Source organism: Bactrocera dorsalis, chromosome 4, assembly GCF_023373825.1.
Source record: "Bactrocera dorsalis isolate Fly_Bdor chromosome 4, ASM2337382v1, whole genome shotgun sequence".
NCBI classification, from domain to species: Eukaryota; Metazoa; Arthropoda; class Insecta; order Diptera; family Tephritidae; genus Bactrocera; species Bactrocera dorsalis.
The window spans coordinates 8,067,248-8,090,852 of record NC_064306.1 but is presented as its reverse complement, the minus strand read 5'-3'; the positions used below and the strand labels follow the sequence as shown (position 1 = coordinate 8,090,852).

The following is a 23,605-nucleotide window of genomic DNA, read 5'->3' as shown; positions in this document are numbered from 1 at the left end:
TTTATATTTTTATTATTTTATTTTATTAGTTTTATTAATTTTATTATTTTAATTTATTTTATTTACTACGAATTTTCATGTAATTTATATTTGACAATTTTACTTTAGAAAAAATAGACATTTATACTCTTCAGACCCTTTATTAGCCAGCTTGCGATATTTAAATTTTAAACCTTTAAAGTAAAACGACTAATAATAATAAAGACAAAGAACAAAATAGGTAGGGCTGAGCTCAGGCTACTACCGGGGTCACAGCTGGCGGATAGTGGATGGCCTATCCTAAGTAGGTTAGTAGCGAATAGTAATACGCAACCCCTGACCATAACCTGCAAGAGAGAGGCTTCGCTCAAAATGACTCATGTGCCCAATGAAACTCCGGCGAAGAGGTAAGCAGACGCCGCCTTTAAATAAGCTTCCACAACCCCGTCGGAGTTGCACCGAGGGAGAACCTACTAACGAGAGGGAGACAACAAAGCGACGAGGGAACCACACAGTGAGCAGCACCAACAGTGCATGCCAGCGAAAACCCTGGGCAAGCGCCCATCAGAATCGAGACCAGTAAGGTTCTGATTATGGAATACTGGAAACCAATAATGGACTAGTCTGACAAAGGGCTGGTGAGGGCAGTATTCTCTCACCTCAGTAAGTAAGAGTGACATCTTAGCGAAATGGCTGGCAGGCTAATACTGTTTTAACCTCTATCTCGTTAAAACCTTGGCAGGTCTTCAAGTTCGTACAATGCACGTCGCCATAATTCTTTGGCTGTACAGGTTCGGTTGCGATGAGCTCCAGATTCATGCCCGGACCTGGCACTGAACACAAGCTCCCATAAGGACTTGTGTCAACCCTTGCGTGGCCTCCCTGCTCGCATAGATAACCACGGGGTTCATAAAGGGCAACTGCTACAACGTGCGGAGATAGCGGCTTGAAGCGGAGACCCACTAGAAAAAAATGCATAAAAAAAGTGTTGCCTACAATTAGGAGCATTTCATAATGTATCAGCAATATTTTAGCGAAGTCACATACCCAAAATGCAGTATATATATAATTTTTTTTTATTTTCTTCAATTTATATATATTTATTTTTTTTTTTAGTTTTATTAATTTTATTATTTTATTTCATTAGTTTACTATCCGACAATTTTATATTTTAGAAAATACAAAATAAAACAAACAAAAAAATTTAATTTTATATATCTTTATTAATATCAAAATATCTGTAACACACATATTATTAGAAACAATGCATTATTTGTATTTATTTTTTTATTATTTTTTTTTGCTATATTTATTACAATTTTTAATTTCATTTAGGTTTTGTATCTATAATTTTTTACTCTGCAATTCGTTGTAATTTACATTAAAATATATGCATTTTTTAAAGAAAAAAATAATTTAATTTTTATATATTTTCCAAATATTATTAAATATATTTTTTCAAACTTATCTAATTTTTTTTAACTAAAACTATTTCATTTTAACATTTTATTATTACCAAATATATGTATGTGCCACACATTTTATAAAAAAAAACTCAATCTCGAACAAATTTAAAGCATTCATAATTCTCGAAAATATTTTAAATATTTAAAACTCTCTACAACAAAAAAAATTCACACTCACCATTTCTGCTGCTTAAAAATTCGCATTGTCATGCAGGCGAGCGCCGATTTACGCAACCGTGCCAGCTGTAGCACTTTCGCAAACAAAGGCAAAACGAAAGATTTAAAAATAAAAATGCAAACGTCACCCGTGGGAAGCGTGCTGCGGCAGCAAATGATAACGGCAGGCCGCAATGACGTACCACGGTGTCTGCTGCAATGGGACAACGTTGCGCTGGAGCACACAGCGGCAAAAAAAATTGTTTCGAAACAGTTACATGCACCAACACAAACAAAGCACGCCTTAAAGCCAGCTACTGCCAAAACAAATATGTGTGTGTTTGTAGCATATTTCAAGGCGCCGAAACATAAATTTTTAATTACGCAAACATACACGTGAGCAGCGCAATGTTAATGTGCTTATGTAGCTGTGCAAAATAATTCTTGTTGAAATTTCACCGTTATTTTTGTTTATATATTTCTCACTTTTTCCATTATTCTCATTTCTTGTTGTTGTTGTTTCTATATTTGTTCGTCACTCTGTTCTGTCATTAATTTATAATATAAACTCTACTCCACCACTTTCGCGTCAATACGCTTTCACTACCGTGGCGCCATTGGTCTGCGCCGTACTTGCACCGTTAAATGACCGACCCGAACTGATGGCTGCTTGGCCAAAGCAAATATTGGCTACACTACTGTATCTGTGGTGAGTTACGGCAGCAGCTTGTGGTGTATGAAATTGTAGCGTTTGACACATATACCTACCTATACCGTTAGCTTAGCAATAATGCTTATGTTAACGGCTGAATTTTTTCCGTTGCGCTGTTAACGATTATTACGCTCGCCGCTAACGAGCTGGCAATAACAGCTAAGCGCTTACCTTTGTTCAAGAAAGAAATTAAGTGGCGTCGCCAGTGTTGTGTGGTGAGTTCAAATGGCAGCAAGGCTTCTGTTATGCCACCTCAACTTTAGTGGAGGCACTCTCGTGCTGTAATGTAACATGAGTTGCTCTTACTCCCAATATGTGGGCAGCACTGTGCACTGTTTCTTATATCCAAGCATCAGCGTTCACTTGCTTGCTCTCTTTGCAGCTAGCTGTAATGTGAAATTTTGCTCTTTTATATTAATTTTGACTCGTTAACATATAAATTTTACTATGTTAACATACTTTTCGGATTTTTTCTGTAAAAGAATTTCATAATCAACTTGTTAACCTAATCTTTTTTTAGCTTGCTCGTCTTCTAACATAACTCTGTTCTACATATCCGCTCTTTTATATTCATTTTGCCTAGTTACATAAACATTTTTTAGATTTAACATACTTTTAGGCTTGTATTTTGCATCAATTGCTGTAATCGGTATCATGTTAGTATCTCTCTTTTTTTCTCTCTAACATTTTCTCTCGTGTTTTAACGTGACTCTATAGTGCATCAAATTCATTTTGTCTCTGCACTTACAGCCTTACAACTTTAACATACTTCTAACTGTTGATTTCTATATTTCTCACCTTTCTTGGCATCTACCTCAACCATGAACTACCCCTTTATGTTATACTAAGGCCGTTCCCCGCTCTGGTGAATATAATTGAGTTGGCAATTTGCATACACCTCTATTTCTTTTCACTTTTGTGACATTTGAAATAATTTTTTTGGGCTTTCAGAAATATATTATTGCTTCCAAATGAGTTCTACGTAAATTTTTAACATACTTTTAGGTTGTGAGTTCACTACTGAAGCACAAAACTGTACTAAGCAAACCGTGTAGCGTTTGAATCCTGAAGGTCTGCAAATATTTCGTCAATAATTTTATATAATCTCGAAATTCGCACGTTTCCTGTGAAGTTGCCACTAGTGTAGTAATCTATGAAGATATCTGCCACTATAGCCTTAATCAGTAGGAGCTGGATTTCGGTTTTGTATATTTTCTCTGCATTCAACTGCTATTTCAAAGCACTAAACTAGCAATACCACATTTCACCAAAGTCTATTTCAGTCTGGCACTGACCTGTGGCACTTTTTGTCTTTCACACCTATTTTGTCCGTCTATCTGTCTGTCCATTTGTATATATACGAACTAGTCCCTCAGTTTTTAAGATATCGTTTTGAAATTTTGCAAACATCATTTTCTCTTCAAGAAGCTGCTCATTTGTCGGAACTGCCGATATCGGACCACTATAACATATAGCTGCCATACAAACTGAACGATCGGAATCAAGTTCTTGTATGGAAAACTTTCACATTTGACAATGTATCTTCACAAAAGTTGGCACAGGTTATTTTCTAAGATAATAATGTAATATACGAAGAAATTGTTCAGATCGGCTTACTATAGCATATAGCTGCCATACAAACCGAACGATCGGAATCAAGGGCTTGTATGGAAAACTTTCGCATTTGACAAGATATATTCACGAAATTTGGTATAGATTATTTTCTAAGGCAACAATGTAATCTCCGAAGAAATTAACTATAGCATATAGCTATCATACAAACTGTATGATCGGAATTAAATGCTTGTATGGAAAACTTTCGCATTTGACAAGATATGTTCACGAAATTTGGTATGAGTTGTTGCTTATAGAAATAATGTAATATCGGAAGAAATTGTTCAGATCGGCTCGCTATAGCATATAGCTGCCATACAAACCAAACGATCGGAAAAAAGTTCTTGTATGGAAAACTTTTGCATTTGACAAGATGTATTCACTAAATTCGGTATAGATTAATTTCTAAGGCAACAATGTAATATCGGAAGAAATTGTTCAGATCGGCTCACTATAGCATATAGCTGCCATACAAACCGAACGATCGGAATTCAGGGCTTGTATGGAAAACTTTTGCATTTGACAAGATATATTCACGAAATTTGGTATAGATTATTTTCTAAGGCAACAATGTAATCTCCGAAGAAATTGTTCAGATCGGCTCACTATAGCATATAGCTGCCATACAAACTGAATGAACGGAATAAAATGCTTGTATGGAAAACTTTCTCATTTGACGTGGTATCTTCACGAAATTTAACATGGATTACTATTTAAGGTAATAATATAATCTACGAAAAAATTGTTCAGACCGGACAACTATAACATATGGCTGCCATACAAACTGATAGATCCAAAACAAGAAACATTTATTTTTAAACACTTGTTTGGTATAAGGAACGGACCTGTGAAGGGTATAGCTTCAGTGTAATCGAAGTTAAAGTTTTTTCTTGCTTTTTGTTTGATTTACTACTTTTATTAATTTTCCGCTTTCATTTTTAAAACTCAAATGAACCGAATAATCCTTATCAACGACGAGGTCACTTTAAAAATTAAAAAGCAAAAACAGAAACAAACAAACTAAATCTGAATTTCGCACATAGAACGCCAGCAATCTCATTACGAGTACACCGCATATTATGTACGATAGTTGTGAAGCCGCCAAAAACGCGCGCGTACACATTCACGCGCGCATTTGCCAAATTTTATAAAATTACATGGCACTTAGGTTGCGTATACGCACTGTTGGTGCTCCAAAGAGCGTACATTTCAAATTCAATTTCACTTAAGTGAGTTGTGCACACATACTTAGAGCGGCATGAGCGCGTAGCCACTGCTAAATTGCGGCAAAAAGGTAGCGGCGAAACCCAAACAAACGCAACAACAACTGCAATAAAAAGCAAAAACAACAACGACAGCAATTTTGCGCCAGCAATGTGATGAGGCTCATTTCGAAAGCCAAATGACATGACAACAACATTTTTTAGTTTTATTTTCATGTTGTTGCTTCAACTATTTTGGTTGCTGTTGACGCCTGTGCGCGCTGTCGCTATGAATGCAGAGCAGCGTTGAGCTTTTTGCGTTGCGTAAATGTAAATTAAAATGTTTGCGATTTACCACAACGCCTAAAATCCAGCAGCGACTTATCAACGGTAGCGCGTAGGTGTGTGTGGGCATACATGTGTGTTGGTGTATGCATACCAAGTTCAATGCGTGCGTTACGCGTTCATTTGCGCACATTTGGCAAATCATTTGCGCCACGCAATCCAACAAAAACCCATATGGCCAACCAGTGAATAGTTTCGCTCGCCGAAAATGCCGAAATTTCAGCTCTCGTCAGTTGTTTGGCGCGCAGTTTATGTTGAGCGCGTTTTAGCGGTTATTTGTTAGCCACCTTAAGCCATTCCCGCTAAGCTTGGAAAGTCCACACCTGTCGCCAGCCAGCAATTTAGGTTCACCATTCAGTATTTGGCATTGGCTTAGCGCAAAATTCAGTGTAGACTCTACAGACTAGCAGGTAATCTGCGTTTACACCCACACCTATACTAGATTTGTAAGCGAAAATCAAAAACAAGCATTTCAATTACTCGAAATTATGCTCATTACTGTACTATCTACTCTTTCTCTCTATAATCGAGTACTGCACGAAAAGGAGTTTAAAATCGAGTTAGTAGTTGTATATTGTCAGGCGGTTGGTTAATGTTTATTCTGCATACTTTCAGGCTATATGCCATTAATATAAAGATTTGTTTTATGTTGCCTACCTTTAGGCGATATAGAATTGTGCGATAAATAAGAAGCAAAATTAGAAAGATCAAGGTATAAAATGGCTCCGATAATAATCTGAGAGCGAAGCGAGGTTTTCCAATGGTGATAAACAGAACCCAGTTTTGTTGCATAATTTTAGGCGACATGTCAGACTAGTTCAAATTTTGAAGCCGGATAGGAAAAATTTTGATAATTTTGGGGAAAGCATAGCTGAAAACTGAGTCTGGGTTCTACTATGAGCCCTCCTTAAATTTCATTGGTAGCTTTGTATTTCAGCAGAGGACTGAATAATAGTCTTCGAAGTATTTTTCAATAACCAACTATGACTCGGCGCATCTAAGTCTCCATTGGACCTGAGTTTCAATTCTTTAAACGACTTCATTTCGTCCATTGAAGCACTCACCTTAAGGAACAAGGTGTGTCTTCAGAAAAAATGGTCGTCAACACCGGCGCATCTAAGCCTCCATTGGATCTGAGTTTCAGTTATTTAAACGACTTCATTTTGTCCATTGAAGCACTCACCATAAGAGCACAAGCATTGTCTTCAGCAAAAAAGGTCATCAACACTGAACCAACCACAACTTGGACTAGCTACATAAGCAGTCTAAAACCTTGAAGGTTTAAAATTTCAAGCAAGAATTTTCTTATGTGCGGGTTGCTTCTCTCTTGGAAACTTTTTCTAAAGTCTATATAAATGTCTGCTAGACTTGCTTGTAGAAGCAGAGCTATGGCCATACTTTTCACATTTTTAGGAGTCTGTTTTAGTATAAAAACTACAGCATCGAAGCTATATACCACAGCTCTGGTATAGAAAAGTCATAGAGGTACCAATTAATGGTCACAAAGCCCTCCATATATCTACATTTGATGCAAAAATAAAAATCCATAAATTTTTACGAAAGTCGAATAGCTTGCTACTAATACAAAACAAAAAATTCTCCAACCCGAAACTAATTGTGCCTGCTAGCAACACACAAAATAGCCCAAAGTGAAGAATTGTGTTAAAATTAAACCGCAATTTAAACCAATTTACACCATTTTACAAAGAGAACAAATTTTTTCCGCTTCCGCATATCTGCCTCATTTTGCCTGCAAGCCTAAAACCAAAAAGCATGCCACCCACACATGCATTTGTACACAAAAAAACATATTTAAAAGGCAATTAAGCTGTAACTGAGGTCAAAACAGTGTTAATTAAAAATATGCGTACGCACATAATCAAAAATATTTGCGTATCGAGCGTAAAACAAAAGCAATGAAAAACTGTAATTAAAAAAATAACAGTACACTAACAAAAATTGTGTGCGCATATGTGCGTGCATGCTTTCGGGCGTTAAGGCCAAACCTTTTTTCGGCGACCCGAAAAAAGTTAACAGCTCAAAATAGTATTAAAAAGTGCGTCAAATTAAAAGCTAGCTCCAAATATGTTTAACAAAACCACAACAGCCGCTTTAGGCGTTAACTTGCACGAATATTTGTGAGATAATTTAAGTTTAACATAAACTGTTGCCTACATTTAGGTGTATGCTTAAAAAAATAGACTACATATAAGCGCATAAATAAGAAAATATTGCCTACATGCAGGCGCAAAAATGTGAAAAGTTGTTAAGCAGCTAAATAATTGAGTAGAAACTTTGGTGGGTGCAACGAAAACTGTGAAATAAAATATATAACTAAATTAATTTGGAATTTTACTGTCTAGTTGGCATAAAACTAGAAATATGCGCTCTTTTAAAGCGTTAGCAGACAATATATTCGCAATTAAATCATCAACAACTACTAACTGCAAAATTGTCTGGCTTCTTCGCATTAGTATATCATATTTGTACAAAAAAAACTCTTCAGCGCACAACAACAACTTTGTAGCACCAACATTTAACTTTGTACCGTACTTAAAACCCTTTATTGTACCATTTCTTTGCCGCTGCTAACCACAAATTTGCCTCAACAGCTTAAGCTTACTTCTGTTGCTTTTTGCGGTCAAACCCCTTTTATTTTATCATATTTATATACATACATATATATATATTTTATATTATTTGATTTATGCACACTTAAATTTTAGTTGCTATTATGCAATTTAACAAGCTCTTGGCTTTTCATTTAAATTATTTGGCAAGCAACTTCTGCGAAAACTTGCTCCCACTCACTTTTGTTCTCATTTACCCGGTTTGAACATTTTCATTTCTTTAGCAACAACTGGAGTTTCCGCAAATGACCGCAAATGGTTTCATATTAACCATGAAATATGGCATATGGTGTGTATGCACTTCGGTGGCTTTGTTTTTCAGATTATATATACGAAATAAAGTTTATACTATGTATTTTCCCAGTAGAGAATTTGTTTAAATGCTAATTGGTTGCTGCTGAAAACAACATCTAGTTCTCTGAAATCTATTCAAAACCAGCGTCCTACCCATTTAACAGCTGCTACTGACATAAATTTGACAGGTTTGTCATCTTTAACCGAAAAGTGCCAACCAATGTCCATTTGACCGCTTCCAACCTGCATTAGTATCACTCCTAACATCTATACATGGATTTTACAGCTATCATCTGTTTGACGTCTATTTGACATCTCTTTGACAACTGTTAACCAACATCTATCCAACATCTATTTGGCAGTTGTTAGCCGATCGATTTAACAGCTACTATCTGAGATTAATTAGATACATGGATTTGACAGCTGTCATCTCTTTAACGTCTATTTGACATCTGTTTGACAACTGTCAGCCAACATCTATTTGGCAGTTGTCAGCCGATCGATTTAACAGCTGCTATCTGAGATTAATTTCACAGTTTTGTCATCTAACCTTTAATGGAAAAGTTCCAACCAAAGTTCATTTGACCGCTTCTATCTGGCATTAGTATCACTCCTGCCAGCTGACAGCTGTCATCTGTTTGACAATCAACACCTATTTTACAGTTTTCAGCCAACAATTGCTATCTCAGATTATTTTGACAATTCATCTATCTAATTCATGCATCTAGCTGTTTGCAACTTGCCAATGTAACCAGACAGCCATATGACATCTGACAAGTTAGACATCTGTGACGTCATCTGTTTGTCAGCTGTCAACCAACATCTATTTGACGTTTCTCAGTGGACCGATTTATTAGCTGCTATCTGAGATTAATTTAGCATTTGCCATCTAACATGCATTTGACAAGTTTTAACTGACAATCACGTGTCACCTAACACGTTTGACATCTGTTACCCAAAATCCATATGTCAACTGGCATCACAACTCCATTAGGTAGTTGCCATTTACCTTCCAACTGATAGCTGCCATTTTACAACTATTTAACATTCGACCTTCATTTGACAGTTGTCATCACAGATCTATTAGACAATTAGATTTTGACACCCATATGTCGGCAATCATCTGAAATTATTTTGTTCGGTCTGACATCTATTTGACAGCTTCTAACTGACAGCCAGACATGCGTTCTTTATGTGGCAGTTGCCAACTGAAACTCATCTAACAGCAATCTTCCGAAATAAATGTTCCGACATTCAGTTGACAACTGTCATCCATTTGAGGGAACTACTCTAAACTCATCTGCTTCTAAAACGAGCCTATATTTGATACCATATATACTTAGAATTTTCCTACTGGGTATTTTATCACGTCATCTGAAACTCATTGGACAGCAATCTTCTGAAATAAATTTGAAGGCTTTAATTTTACGGAACTGCTCTAAACTTATCCTCTTCTAAAACAAGCCTATATATGTATGTATGATACCATATATACTTAGAATTTTCCTACTGGGTATTTTGCCACTTCGTTAGTCTGCGTAAAACAAATACTTGTTACTTAGCTTTTCTAGCTTTAAGTGCCATAAACTCTTTTTATGACATTTAGTACAGTTTAATGTCCAGTTAGACGTAGGTCTTTTGTTTTTATGTATTTGCAGCTTGACCAGCTCAAACTGCCCACACTTCGTTAAGCCAGCACTTTTTAGTGCATAAATATGTATGGTGTGTTGTTTCTCTTCGGTTGTCAGTTGGTGTTTACACTAAAAATTTGACAATTCTCCTTGGAGAATTTTAAACACAGCCACTGCAAACACTGGCAATTGATTTCCTGCGTTCGGCTCTTTGTACTCATCTGCATCGCACACAGTGCTGAAACAACAAATTGCACTTGCCTTGCTCTACTCCGACAGTTGCACATCTGCTTCCCTACTCACTCATTTTTGACAAGCTTTCACAGCTCAAACCTATCGTTTTAAGTATATCCCACACTGCCTTAATATTTATACCCACTTTAATATGCTGTTCTCCCAGGTCCGACACCGCTTAAGCTCTCCCGTTCTCTTAAGCTCATCCCCAACACACTTTCGAGTTTGTTTTTATCTGCAACCAACTGTCAGCTTTTGCCCTTTTTTGTTCTTGACCAGCTGTTGTTGCCAAACAAACAAGAATGTTCGAAAAATTCTGACAAGCGATACTTTAAACTATATACATGCATACATGATAGATGTGTGTGTGTAAAGAAGTTTCAAAATTTGACTGGAGATAAGCCAGGAAATTTTCTATATTCATATAGTTATTCATAAGTCTCGGGCGGAACCCAAAAAGAAAAGCTTTGACAACAAAAATGGATTTTAGGATTATGAGCTTTAGATCGGTTTTTAGTGCAGTAAATCTTGAAACAAAAAATATTATAAAGAAATTAAATGAACGATATTGGCTTCATTAGTTCATAAATTGTATGGTATTTTATCTGGAAGCTGAATATCTGTCATATGGTCCCCGTAGATTATGATTATGAACCTTGTCAGTACAATTTATAATCACTTTTGGACTTATCTCGTTAACAGCTTGCTGAATGTACACTTCCAACGTAGCTAATGTATCAGTCAAGGCCTTAAGTGTCCCCCAAAAAAGTCCAGGTAGGTCACAGGTCACTTTGTTGATACAAAACATTCACGAAAAGTCCGTATTACAATAAAAATTAAAGTTTCTGACCCTGTTTGGTTTGTTGCATCATCTTTCTGGCACTTGGAACATTGATTCCGACAGAGGAACTCAAAAACTCAGCCTTCGCTAATAACGGCATTGGTGGATTCATATAATTTTTGCAGAAAATTATGGACGAGTATTGCACGCTAAACACATCAGAGAAGAATTTTTTGTCGATACAATGGAGCATGGGAAGCCTCTTCAGTGTTTAAATTCAGCGAATGCTTAGTTAAGTACTTACCCCTTAAACCAGAAATCTTTCCCCATATTGCTATCACATTTCACTTTTCCCATATTGCTATCACGTTTCACCTTCTCTTTCAAACTGTTTTGAGTTTTCGATGAAGTTACTAATGTCCGATATGCGTTTTGTAGGTAGCCATTCAAGGTTTGGTGCTTGATATTTTCCAAGTGTTCTGTGTCGGATCTGTTATAGGGCGGGGCATTCATAAAGAAAGTGAAAAATTGTTTCCTTATTCCCTACTATTTCGCCGCCTCGGCAGATGTTGTTGTACGGCATACCCATTTTGTACGCATGTTCTCCAAATGGCCAGTGCCCTGTTATGGTAGCAGTTACTCAGTAGATACTTTTCCTGGAGCTATTTAATAAGTCGTTAGTTATTTTCTTGTCATATGTTGGCCATAACTGTTAGTTATATTGCTATTTGTTATATTTTTCCATCTGTTCCATTTGCAACTTGTTGAAATTGTATATTGATCTCTCTACTGATCGATCCTGGTATTAGCTCTGCCTTGGATTCGTTTAGGAAAGCTCCTGCCTTTGCCAACTCGTCTGCTTTTTCGTTGCCGAAAATGTTCCTGTGGCCGGCAACCCAGATCAAGTCTAGGTGGAGCTTGTCTTTTAGTGAGCTTAGTGCTTTCTTGCAATTGAGGATTATGCTACAATTTGTCATGAGCGATGACAAGGCCAGAAGAGCCGCCTGGTTATCTGTGTATATTGCTATATATTGTATCAGATCATTGGAAAATACTCACGTACCTACTGCACACTCCTCTCCTCTTCTCTCTTCCCAAATTACTAACTTTCGAAAACAGCATCGCATTAACGTCAGTGAAGCAATTCTTTACGGCTACCAAGATGTCATGAATTATTACTGGTGATGAGTCTTGGATATATGTATGCTGACGATCCGGAAACTGACGACCAATCGACCGATTATCGTGGCAAAAGTGACCCGAAGCCGATAAAACCTCGTCAAAGCAAGTCAAAAATCAAAGTTATGTTAACAGTTTTCTTCAACTTTCGGAGTGTGGTGCACTCAGAATTAATTCCGACAGGCCAAACTGTCAACAAAAAATACTTTTGAGTGATATGGAATGTTATGCGTCATTTGCGTGAAGCTATTCGTAAAAAGAGGCCGACAACTCTTGGTCTTTGCAACACTATAATGCACCGTCACATACGGCATTGATTCTTCGTGAGTTTTACGCCAATTTTTCAACCAATTTCGTGCCCCCATCAGCATATTCGCCTGACTTAGTTTCGTGTGGGTTCAGGCTATTCAGGAAACTCAAACAACCGCTTCGGGAAAACTGGTTTGAATCTATTGATGACATTAAACGTAATTCCCTGCATTGAGTGATGTTCCGGAAATTGATTTTAACAACTGTTTCGAGGATTGGAAAGACATTGGCACAAATGTATTGGGGCCATTGGGGATTAGTTTGAGGAGGATGACGTAGATTATGGTTAAAGCCTTACTATTTCTTGCTCATATATATCATATATCACCCTCATCATAAACATGGAGTTGTCTCAGCGGATGGTTTGATTTAAGTAGTTTTGAACAATGCCATTATAAAGATGGTGGGCATGGTTCTTAATGTACTCTGTCAAAGCTCAATCTAATGGTATGAATTAAACCATTTTCGTTGCCACGGTTCCACTAAGTTTTTCTATGTTAACTCCAATATTCCAACAGCAATGTGTTACAAATCCTACCAGAAAGCATGGCCATACCCACTTTTCAATATTTTTAGAGGTGGTAGTGCCTTTTCATTCCAGTTCATTGTGAGTCACATAACTTTGGTTTTTGGGGCGCGGCGAAAACCTACAAATACAGCTAAACATATGAGTTATGTTGTTCTTATCTCAACTTGTATGCTTAAGCGTTCTCTCAACTAATAATTTAATGCATTCAATTTTAATATTCATTTCCTTAAGACCCAAAATCCCACTTAATATGCACAGCAATCAATTGCCACCTACACGAGGAAACTTAACGAGCTCGTGCTGCTGCTGCCGCTACTGCGACTGCTTCTTAAGCCTTAAATTTTTAATCACACTCTAGTGTATTATGTCAAAAGACTTTGCGAGCAACTTTGGTGTTTAACTTAAATATCACACCACACATAATACAACAACAGCTAGTCATTTAACTATTGCTTAACACGCTGCCTGCTTTGTGGGCAATCAGCTGGTGGATGCCTAATAAAGGCTTAAACCGCAAAATGCGTTGCAAGCGAGCGAACAAGACAAATAATAACAACAACAACAACAACTTGGACTACAAAAATAATTTCAAGTACAACAAAAATCAAAATACTATAGAAATGTTTAATGCAACAATAGCAACTAAAATAAAAAAATCATACAACAACAACAACTGAAATAAAAAAGGATACAACAACAACAAGAGTAGAAAAGGCAACAGCAGCAACATAACATCCAACTACAACAACAACAAATAAAAACAATTTATACCACAACAACAATAGCAGTAGTAGTAGCAACAACAACACCAACAAAGAAGCTAACTACAACTACAACAACAACAAAAACAAAACCTACAACAACAACAGAAAAAAAATAAACAGAAATGTTAAATACAACAACAAGAACAACCAAAATTTAATAAAAACTACAATAACAACAACAAAAAATCCGGAATACAACAACAACATCGAACACAACTAAAACGTTGAGTACAACAACAACAACAACAACAACAACAACGTGCACAGCACCACAAAACAACAAACGAGTAACTAAACTAGACCGCACCAAAGTGGCGGGTGGTTGCTGTTGGACAAAAAGTTTTGTTTCAAACAAATTTTAAGCGACTGACAAAAGTTTTTCGTGTTTTTTCATTTTTTGCCTGCTATTTCCCATAACCCGTGTGCGGCAAGTATGTAACTAAATTAACTTTATTGCTTTATTCAATTCGCCGCGCCGCCAGCGAGCATGGCTGAGCCAGCAAGCCGTTAAACTACGCAGCAGCAGCAGCTCAGCCGAATGCTGATTTGCCCCTTTCGCTGATTACCGAGTCACTCTGCGCTGCCATAAAATCAGCAGGACATTAACTTGCCGCGGCGTGCAGACGACGGAAGCAGCGCTGTAGGTTGCGGCAAAAGTATGCGGGTCAAATGTCGCTCTCGGTTAAGTGCACATGTGTGTGTGTATGCTGCAGCGTAAACTTGTTATGTATACTCGTATGATACACATACATATACTGTATATTTCACTCCCACACACATACACTCACACAATGGCGCTAAGGCTTACATGTGCCCCGCTCTACTAAGCGTTGTGACAATTTGAAAACGGTTTTACAAATGTCATTTCTATTCAAATTCGCCGCACAAACATTTAATGCGCTGGCGGTGGGCCGCGAACTGCGCGCCGCGCCCGTCATGCCGCAGTCGTGCCATTTAAATGCCTTCTCTTACCTCCTCCCGCACACACCACGCTTGTTTATTACATTGCGTTTTGCATTCTTACTGTTGTTAACCTTTTGTTTTCATTTTATGTGTTTGCTATTGTTTTATTTCTCATTTTTTGCATTTGTACTCCACATTTTCGTTGCTGCTGTGCCACCAAAGGGGATTTGTGTTGATTCGGAAATATTTTCTAGCAATTTGTATGGCATATATTAAATTGCTGTAGTTGTAATGGCTACAAATGTCAACCAGGGATACCCTGTGGGTTGTTCCCATGTACGAATGTACATTGTATATATATTTTTTTCTATACATTGCTCCCATAAAAAACGAGAGTGAAAGGTTGTTTAGTCGGCTCTGAAAAGTGTAAGGCTGAACTCGACTTGATAGTTAATAAATATGGTGCATTAAGGTCATAAAAGGGGAGTAAAGACATTAATGTTTATTTTTTTCAACCAACTTCCTTCGAATATGACAACCTTTTATTTGAAGGTGAAACGAGATAGTGTTGTCGATATGATAAAATCTTGATAGATGGCGCTTGAGTCAAACCAAATATGTTTCACATCGAGATTGTGAGTAAAAAACTACCCGGAAATTGTAAATAGAACGCAAAATATTTAATTATTCGTCAATATTTATTTTGCCGCCGGCAAAGTCATCAGTAATCCCCACCAGATGTAATAACCTTATGCCAACGATTTTTCCCGACCTCAAGACACTTCATATGCACTTTTTGGGTTGGCCTTCGGTTTCTTCAGCGAATTTTGTTTCATATCTTCAATCAAATGAAAACGGGTTTCACGGAGCGGCAATTTCAGTTTGCGGAACAAGAAAAAATCTCACAGAGCCAAAGCGGGTGAATCCGATGGTTAAAGAATGGTATTTATCGTGTTTTTGGCTTTCTGTCACAATCATACTGTTTTTAAAAAATTCAGCTTTAACGGAACGAGTCAAGCAAAAGCGCCTTTCATACCCAAAACATCCACAAAAACCACTCGAACAGAGTCGCGAGAGATGTCGAGCTCTCTTGCCTTGCCCCTAACACTTACCTGAAGATTTTTTAGCACCATATCCTTCACTTTTTTAATATATTCATCAGTTGAACCAATCTAGCAAAATACATTTTTTTAAGATCATTTACCTGGAGAATATATGACATGCAGAACATTATGTAGGCAAATTCGGGATAAGTTCGTGTATAATATTTTTATATGGACTGAACTATTCATTTTGTATTCAGCATTTCTGAGAGATGAAGTATACCCGGAAAATTTTTGTAGACTCTGCTACGAACTAGTCATCACCTTTCATACTTAATGGGTGCAAGGTCTTGAATGGACATGTTTTGAATTGAAAAGATATCTTCACAAAAAGCGACATGAACTATTGCCCATGGAAACGTTACACTCCTTTAATAGCTAATACTTAGAACCGGTAGCAAGTTACTAAAACTAACCACAAATTAAAGCAGATACCAGTGTTTTGATGAATTAAACGACAAAACCTAACAATATTATTTTAATTCTGCCTAAAATCAACGAAGACTAGAATTTGCATATATTCTTCAGCCGCCGTTCTCGGGAAAAGCAACTTGCATCTTCTTCAAAAAAAAGTGGATAAGAGATGCCGAACTCACCGCCGATAACATCGTTTGAGATTCATCTTTTTGTTAATATTTTTTGTTCACTTTTAATGGGATCATTGACCCTTTTCTTTATTTTTAGCCAAGTCAACTACCCTTGTTTATATTTAGCCAAATCAAGACCCATTTTTAAGGAGGACAATGATTCTTTCGTTTACCCCGTTGTTTTCATTTGATGGGGTTCAATGACCCGTTTGCTTACATTTAGCCAATTCAACAACCTTTGTTCACACTTAGCCAAGACAACAGCTTTTGTTTACATTTCAGCGTCAATGGTCTCTTTGTTTATATTTTATAGGGTTCAATTACTCATTTGTTTACCTTTAGCCAAGTAAACAACATTTACATTTAGACAAGACAACAAACTCTGCTTACATATTGGCATCAATGGCCCTTTTGATTACATTTTATGGGTCAATGATTTTTTGTTTGCTTTTATCCAAGTTGATTACATTCTACTATTAATGTTTGCCGATCCTGACGTAGCGTTTGGTATTGCTGAACGTCAGTTTATAAAATGATATAAATTTTACGGTCCTACCAAATTCAGACATAGCGACATAAAGGCAGCTCTTTTCGTGCTACTGAAAGCTGCGCTAAAATCGACGAAAATGTGGTGTGTCTCGATCCTCTTTTCACAGGTCTTTTCAAAGATTTAACGCATTATGAATGTCTGGTTGTTGCTTTTTCCGACCCGAAGTCACACTGATTAGGTCCAATCATCTTGTTGACGATAGGCCTTACTCATTCACACAATGTGATCGCTGAACCTTAAATGCGATGTTGAGGAAGCTTGCGGATTGGGCAGAGCACGCTTAAATTTCAATTGGGTTCACCATCTCATGGTGTTATGCTTTCACTGCCAATCTACAGGTTGGAGAAGTGTTCCCTCCATAATTTCAGTTTGCTTTGGGCATCAGTCACTAGATCCTTTTCGGAGTTCTACAAGAATATGCTCCGGTCTTGAAACGTGCTGTTAGTCGCCGCATCTTTTCGTAGAGTTTTAGAGCATTTCCCCTGTCGATCAGCTTGGTTGATAGCTTTTCGAACGGCAGACAGCCAGGTTGCTTGATGAATTGACGAAATTGATTAACCTCAAGCCATTTTGGGATGTTTTATCATGAAGGCTGTGGGCTTCAAGCGCTCATAGAAGACAGCTAAGGTCACATCGTCCTTCTCTTCCATCAAGCGTGGGCACAAATCAGCGATGTGTTGCAGCACTTCACTTTGATGCTTATTGTGGCGAGACGTTCATCCTCCGGAGTGAATACCAGTTCTCGACAACGGAGTGTCTCTCCTACAACGAATTTCATACCGAGTTTGCGCTTCTTTATATGGCCTCTATAGTAATATCCACAAGGGCCTACTCGCCTCAGTCTTTGTCCCGTTCAACGCACTTCTTGAACAGCGGTAATGTCAGCCTTTACTCTTACGATGCCATCAACTAGCTGGGCAGCGATACCTATTCAATTAAGGGACCGGACATTCCAGGTGGATATCCTTAAATCATAATTCTTAATACTTTTACTGTAGTCGTCATCAAAAGGGGGGCTTTCTCACCTGAGGCTGTTGTCTTCTTTTCCTCGGGGTCTATTTTTTAGGAGGCGGGTGACAAACCCAGCGCACAACTCTGGGAAGGTATGATTCGCCTTCTGATTTTAGCTCACCTTCAAACGTATGTTTTTGGCTACCTAGAGAATACTTGTGCTAAGACCGGAAGTCTTAAGCTGCTTGAGCCATAAATACATAATCGTTTCTGGCCACTCCCAAGTGAATGGCGCTCAAAGAACTTTCCTCGCTTGCGTTAACCTCTATACATGGCTTCATTCTTCTTACTAATATTTTATTATTATTATATTTTAATTATTAATAATAAAGATTTATTATATTTTGTGCGCACTTCATATCTTACAACTAATTATCTCGAAATGCAAGTAATCAATTCACACTTTTGCTAATTCACTGCTTAATCAAAGTGACCGCCAGCCACCGCAAATTCTACTTGTACAGCAAACTAATTAAATTACACTAATTAAATTTTATAGCAATGCTAGCAAAAGTCATAGAAATGCTTCAACCACTGACAGCACTCTTAGATATTTATAAATACGCATTTGTGTGAATGTGTTTGTGTGGTAATTTGTTGGCATTATGGCCAGGAGAATATACACATAACGAAGTTAGAAAATGACAAAAGCTTATTATAGCTTTAATGTTAATTTTCAGTGCATGCAAACTTACCGAATGCTTCAGTGCCTTTGTGGCGGGTCACCACCGGCTTGCCGCTCGACCAGAGCCGAAGCGCAGCAAATATGCTGTTGCAAGCAAAGCCAGTGCTGCCATTATTATACTAAAAGTTATTGTTGTTATTCTTGTTGTTAATGTTCTTGTTGTTGTTGTTGCAATTGTTCTTGTTGTTATTAGCATTATTATTGTTTTTGTCTCTATACGTAAACCGAAAATAATTTCAGTTGCAGCTACGAATGCCACAAATCCAATGCGTTCTCGCTCATAAGCTCATCATTGTCTTTCAAATGCCACACGCTCGAAGGCAGCAACTGGCGTATGTGTGTTTGTTTTTGTTATTGTATGCGTCTGCCACTTCGGCGCTCAACGCTATTGTATTTTGTAATATTTTACCGTTATACTTGCGTATTTTAATTGGCAACCGCAAGCCACATGCCCGCCGCTTCGTCCCCTCGGCTTTATATGTCTTCGCTGGCAGACTAAAATCCTTTGGGTATAATTGTGATTGTTACGCTTATTGTTTTATTTTTCTATGCAAAATTTTGCTTCTCATTGTCGCTTTGATTTGGTTTTTTTTTTTTTGCTCTTTGACTGCCACGGCTTGGTGGTGGGGTAGAATGCTTTAATTACCGAAAGCAAGCACAAATATGGGTGGTTGGATTTTTTATTTAATTATAATTTTTTTTTATACCCATGCAACATGTTGCATAGCGTAAAATAAGTTTGTTGCTTTTTCAACTTTATTTAATCAGCTAGATATAGAGTTCTGTATATCAAACTGCTCAAAATGATGAGACGATATAAATAAGCCTGTCAGTCTGAACCAAATTTCATACCTAGATGCGGTTACAAAGTATTCCAGAAATGAGTTAGTATATTATTTCCGTCATATATGTTAGATTAGGTTTGGTTAATCTGGTAGGCCAATAAGCCACGCTTAGACCAGTTTTGGCGCTTTGCGATACCAGATTGAGTTTAGTTGTTAGGTCCAAGAGGAGTAGTCATCCGTTAGGATGGCTGGGCTTGACGCGAATTTTAATAGACTCTGCGACCTCACTATCGATACCTTCTCCAGTGTACCATATCATACCGTGGGGACCCCAGATGCTCACAACGTAGTCGTAGTCTTACCAATGGGGGGCAAGTGCACAAGAGATATTCCAATACTTCCCTGGTGCCCTACTCTAGACATTTCATGCAGTCTTCTCGATCTATCAGCCCCATCCTGCGGGCTTGTGTTGCGACCAGACATTATTCCATGATTATGACCAGTTATTATTCCAATCATGATCATGGTTTTGATTTTCTTCATCATGCTTCTGTCGAGATCGTCGTATAGACAATACATGTCTACATGGTTTCCCAATGTTTATCACATTTTCGTATGTTAGTTGTACACCGTTCTTCACAATTTCGTCCACTATTTCACTGTCCTCGATGCCTTTGTGGCTTGAACGCTGCTTCCCAAGACACTGCTGGCCGATATGCGAGTGCGATACGGGGTTATTACCCTGACTACTGCTTGGTCGGCTACTTAGATGTGACTCTGAAATTACGTGTAGGTGAATTAGAGGCCGGATCCACTGCTTTCGCAATAGCAAATACCTCAGGTCCAGCATCTTTAGACCATACATATAGTATTTCTCAAGATTTTAGATATCTTATTCAAATTATGTGAGCATGTTAAAAAGGAGTTACTATGGAACGGTACCGAAAATTAGTAGAAACCGTCCACGCCTGCCCAAATCCCCACATACCGTATTTGAGGAGTTTTGTCCTTTCGTTCAACTCTATACCTTATATATACTAGGACAATATTTGAGATATATTAGGGAAAAATATATACCGATTTCCTTCATATTCGATACAATAACATATGATTATTATTAATAAACTAACATATGATAAAATTGTACCGAATATGGACGAAATCGGTACATATTTATCCCTAATATATCTCAAATATTGACCTATAAATAAGGTATAGAGTATAATAGATGACAAAACTCCTCAAATTCGGTATACGTCTACTCAACTCGACGCAACAGACGAACTGAACAAGCTAGAGCGATGGTACATATATCAATGGAGAGGGGAAGGATGCCGGAAAAAGATAAATGGAATTTCAAGGTCACAAGTTAACCACAAGCGCGGCAATAAAATCAGTCTCATTACTTAATTGTCAAATCTCGTATTGTCGACTTATATCGCATATCAAAATATATATATAAATAACTTCGTTTAGCTGTATATCAGTTAAAATTTAAGATAGCTTAAAAAATTAAGTGACTGTGTTGAAAATAAAAATAAGTAAAATGGTACCGAATATGGACAAAATCTGTTCAAACCGTCCATTAAGCCTCACATACCACACAAAAAAAATATCCGTGCTTTCATTCGACTCTATTCCTTATAAGTGTATATAAGTATATGTGATTACTTGATGTTCCGTGCCAGCCGAACTTAGTTTTCCTTATTATCTTTATTTTTTATTTTTGTTAATCTCTGGCTTTATTTATTTACTTTAGTTACTCTTCTACAACAAAACTACGTACAAATTATTTATTTTATTTAAATCGAAAAAAGGCATTGCCGCCAGTCAAATAATCTTTTTGAGCAATTACATACATAAATATGTGCTTATTTTTCATTTTGTATGCACACTTATACATATGTAGCATTTTTACATGCTCGCATCTTTCGTTTTGCGCTCATATTTTCAGGTTTCATCATTTCTTTCCGACTAACCGTCAAATTTTCGGTTTCATATGTACATATGTATATATGTGTATGCAAAAATGTATTTTTGTTGTTTTTGCATTTGCACTCGATTTTGTGCTTTAATTGCTTGTACGCAAGCGCACTCCATATATTTCGTATGCATTTGTATGCGTTCTACTCATTCAGTATTATGTATTTGCATTGGTCGCTTTGGTCAGCAGGGCGTATGATTAACTTGTTGACTAACAAAGTGTGTACGTAACAAAAGGTCGTCTGAGTATTAGACGAGCCACAGCAAAAGTTGTGCTGATATGTTGGACGGAAGAGCAAGGTGAAGAGCATGATTTGCAGGCTGTGGTTAAGGACAAGGTTGGGAAGAAATGAAACTTTTGAGGTAGAAGATTTTGAGGTTTTTTGGAGACAAATTGAATTTCATTCGTTTAATGCTGAATTTACAGTTGTAGTAACCAAGCATGAGTAATTATTATGGCAATAAGTTTGGAGAAAAATAGTGCAACTTTATTATGAAAAATGTTGTATAGCTTTCTAGGAGTGATAGGATCCACTGGATAGGGTTACTAGAAGAATAAGTGTTCTAGGAAATTGGCATGTTTCTATTTCAACAACAACGGATGTCAAACTAAACTAAAAACGAAAGAAAGCTAAGTAAGCAGGTAAAATATTCTTCTCAGGGTAGTTTCTTATAATATAAAATCATATGAGAAGAAACTTGCCTTGATTTTGATCGGTCAGTTTGTAGAGCTACTGTATGCTGTGGTGGTCCGATCTGAACTGTTTGTTAAGAGATTGTACCATTGAACATTAATCCACGCCGGATTTCATGAAGATATCTTTTCAAATAAATCACTTTTCCATATAAAGACTTGATTTTGAGCGATCAGTTTGTATGGCAGCTATATGCAATAGAGGTCCGATCTAAACAATTTATTCAGAGAATACAGCGCTGTCTTTAACAATAGTCTACTCCGAATTTCGTGAAAATATCTTCAATAATAAAAAAGTTTTCCATACAGAAACTTTAATTTGATAGATCAATTTGTATGACAGATATAGCCTGCAGTGGTCCGATATCAGTGATTCTGACAAATGAACAGCTTATTGAGGAGAAATAGACATAGACAAAATTTCAGCTCGATATCTCAAAAACTGAAAGACCAGTTCGCGTAAATATTGATAGGCTTGGCTCAGCCTGTCACGCTGATCATTATAGATACATATGTACTTTAAGAATCTCCGACATTTCCTTCTAGCTGCTACAAACTTCGTGACTACATAACTTAACATACCCTGTTCAGGATATAATAAAAAATCTAAGTTGCCTTTTTTGATACCCCTCCAACACTCCGGCCGTAACTAAATTCCGAAAGCGTTAATTTCACTGCAATTTCATATAATTTTCACTTTAAAAATCATTACTTAAACGCATTATGCATGCCAGCAAATACTAAATGCATTCCGCGTAATTAAATCAAGTTCAAAACGAGACGCGCCACCGGCCATTTGACCAGCGCATATCCTGGAAGTCAAAGCCAGCGCACTTCAGCATTCGTTTCATAGTTCTGATGTACCAGTATAATACTGGCGGGCTCTCCAAAAATTGCCTGATGTTTGGCAGACAAATGCACTTCACTTGCAACTAACGGCAAGTAGACAGGCAAGCGCGTAGTCTAAATGTCCGCCCTTCGCGCTAGCGTGTTGGCAATAATCATTGAAGTGCTGCCAAGCAGTTTATAACAACAATTTGATAGCAATCTGTTTCTGTTTTTGTTGTGGTGATTTTTTATTTCTCTAGCTTTTTTAATTCGCTTGCCCTTTTAATTGCACACAATTAGCATTTCTGCTGCCATGGCAGCGGAATGGCTTCAATTTGCATGAATTTAATATTAATTACAGGCACAAAACCACAACAAATAAGTTTTTTTTAAGTAGTAATTAAAAGCGTGAAATTTCGGGAAATTAAATTTGGGAAAAACAGAAATTGATTGATAGAACTAGAAAAACCATTGAAATTACGAAGTATTGAGGAGCAAGACTAGTTATGTGATGACATAACATTATGATTAAAATTGTAAATTATACCAGCAATCTTGGCCTTTAACTTTAAAAAACAAAAGACCGATTAGATTCCAATCCAGAAACAGAAACAGAATTGTCTGAGTCAGCAGACAAGAACAGAATTGCAT

The 23,605-nt window shown here is 37.1% G+C and overlaps 1 protein-coding gene across 2 annotated transcripts in view; it reads right to left on the bottom strand.

The window, feature by feature from the left end:
* Positions 1–2,273, bottom strand: part of LOC105232202 (uncharacterized) — a 30,544-nt gene extending 28,271 nt beyond the window's left edge. For both annotated transcript variants that reach the window (XM_049454955.1, XM_049454954.1), the window contains exon 1: positions 1,624–2,273. The gene's annotated coding sequence lies outside the window, so the exon portion shown is untranslated. The remainder of the gene's footprint in view (positions 1–1,623) is intronic.
* Between the last annotated feature and the right edge of the window lie 21,332 nt (positions 2,274–23,605).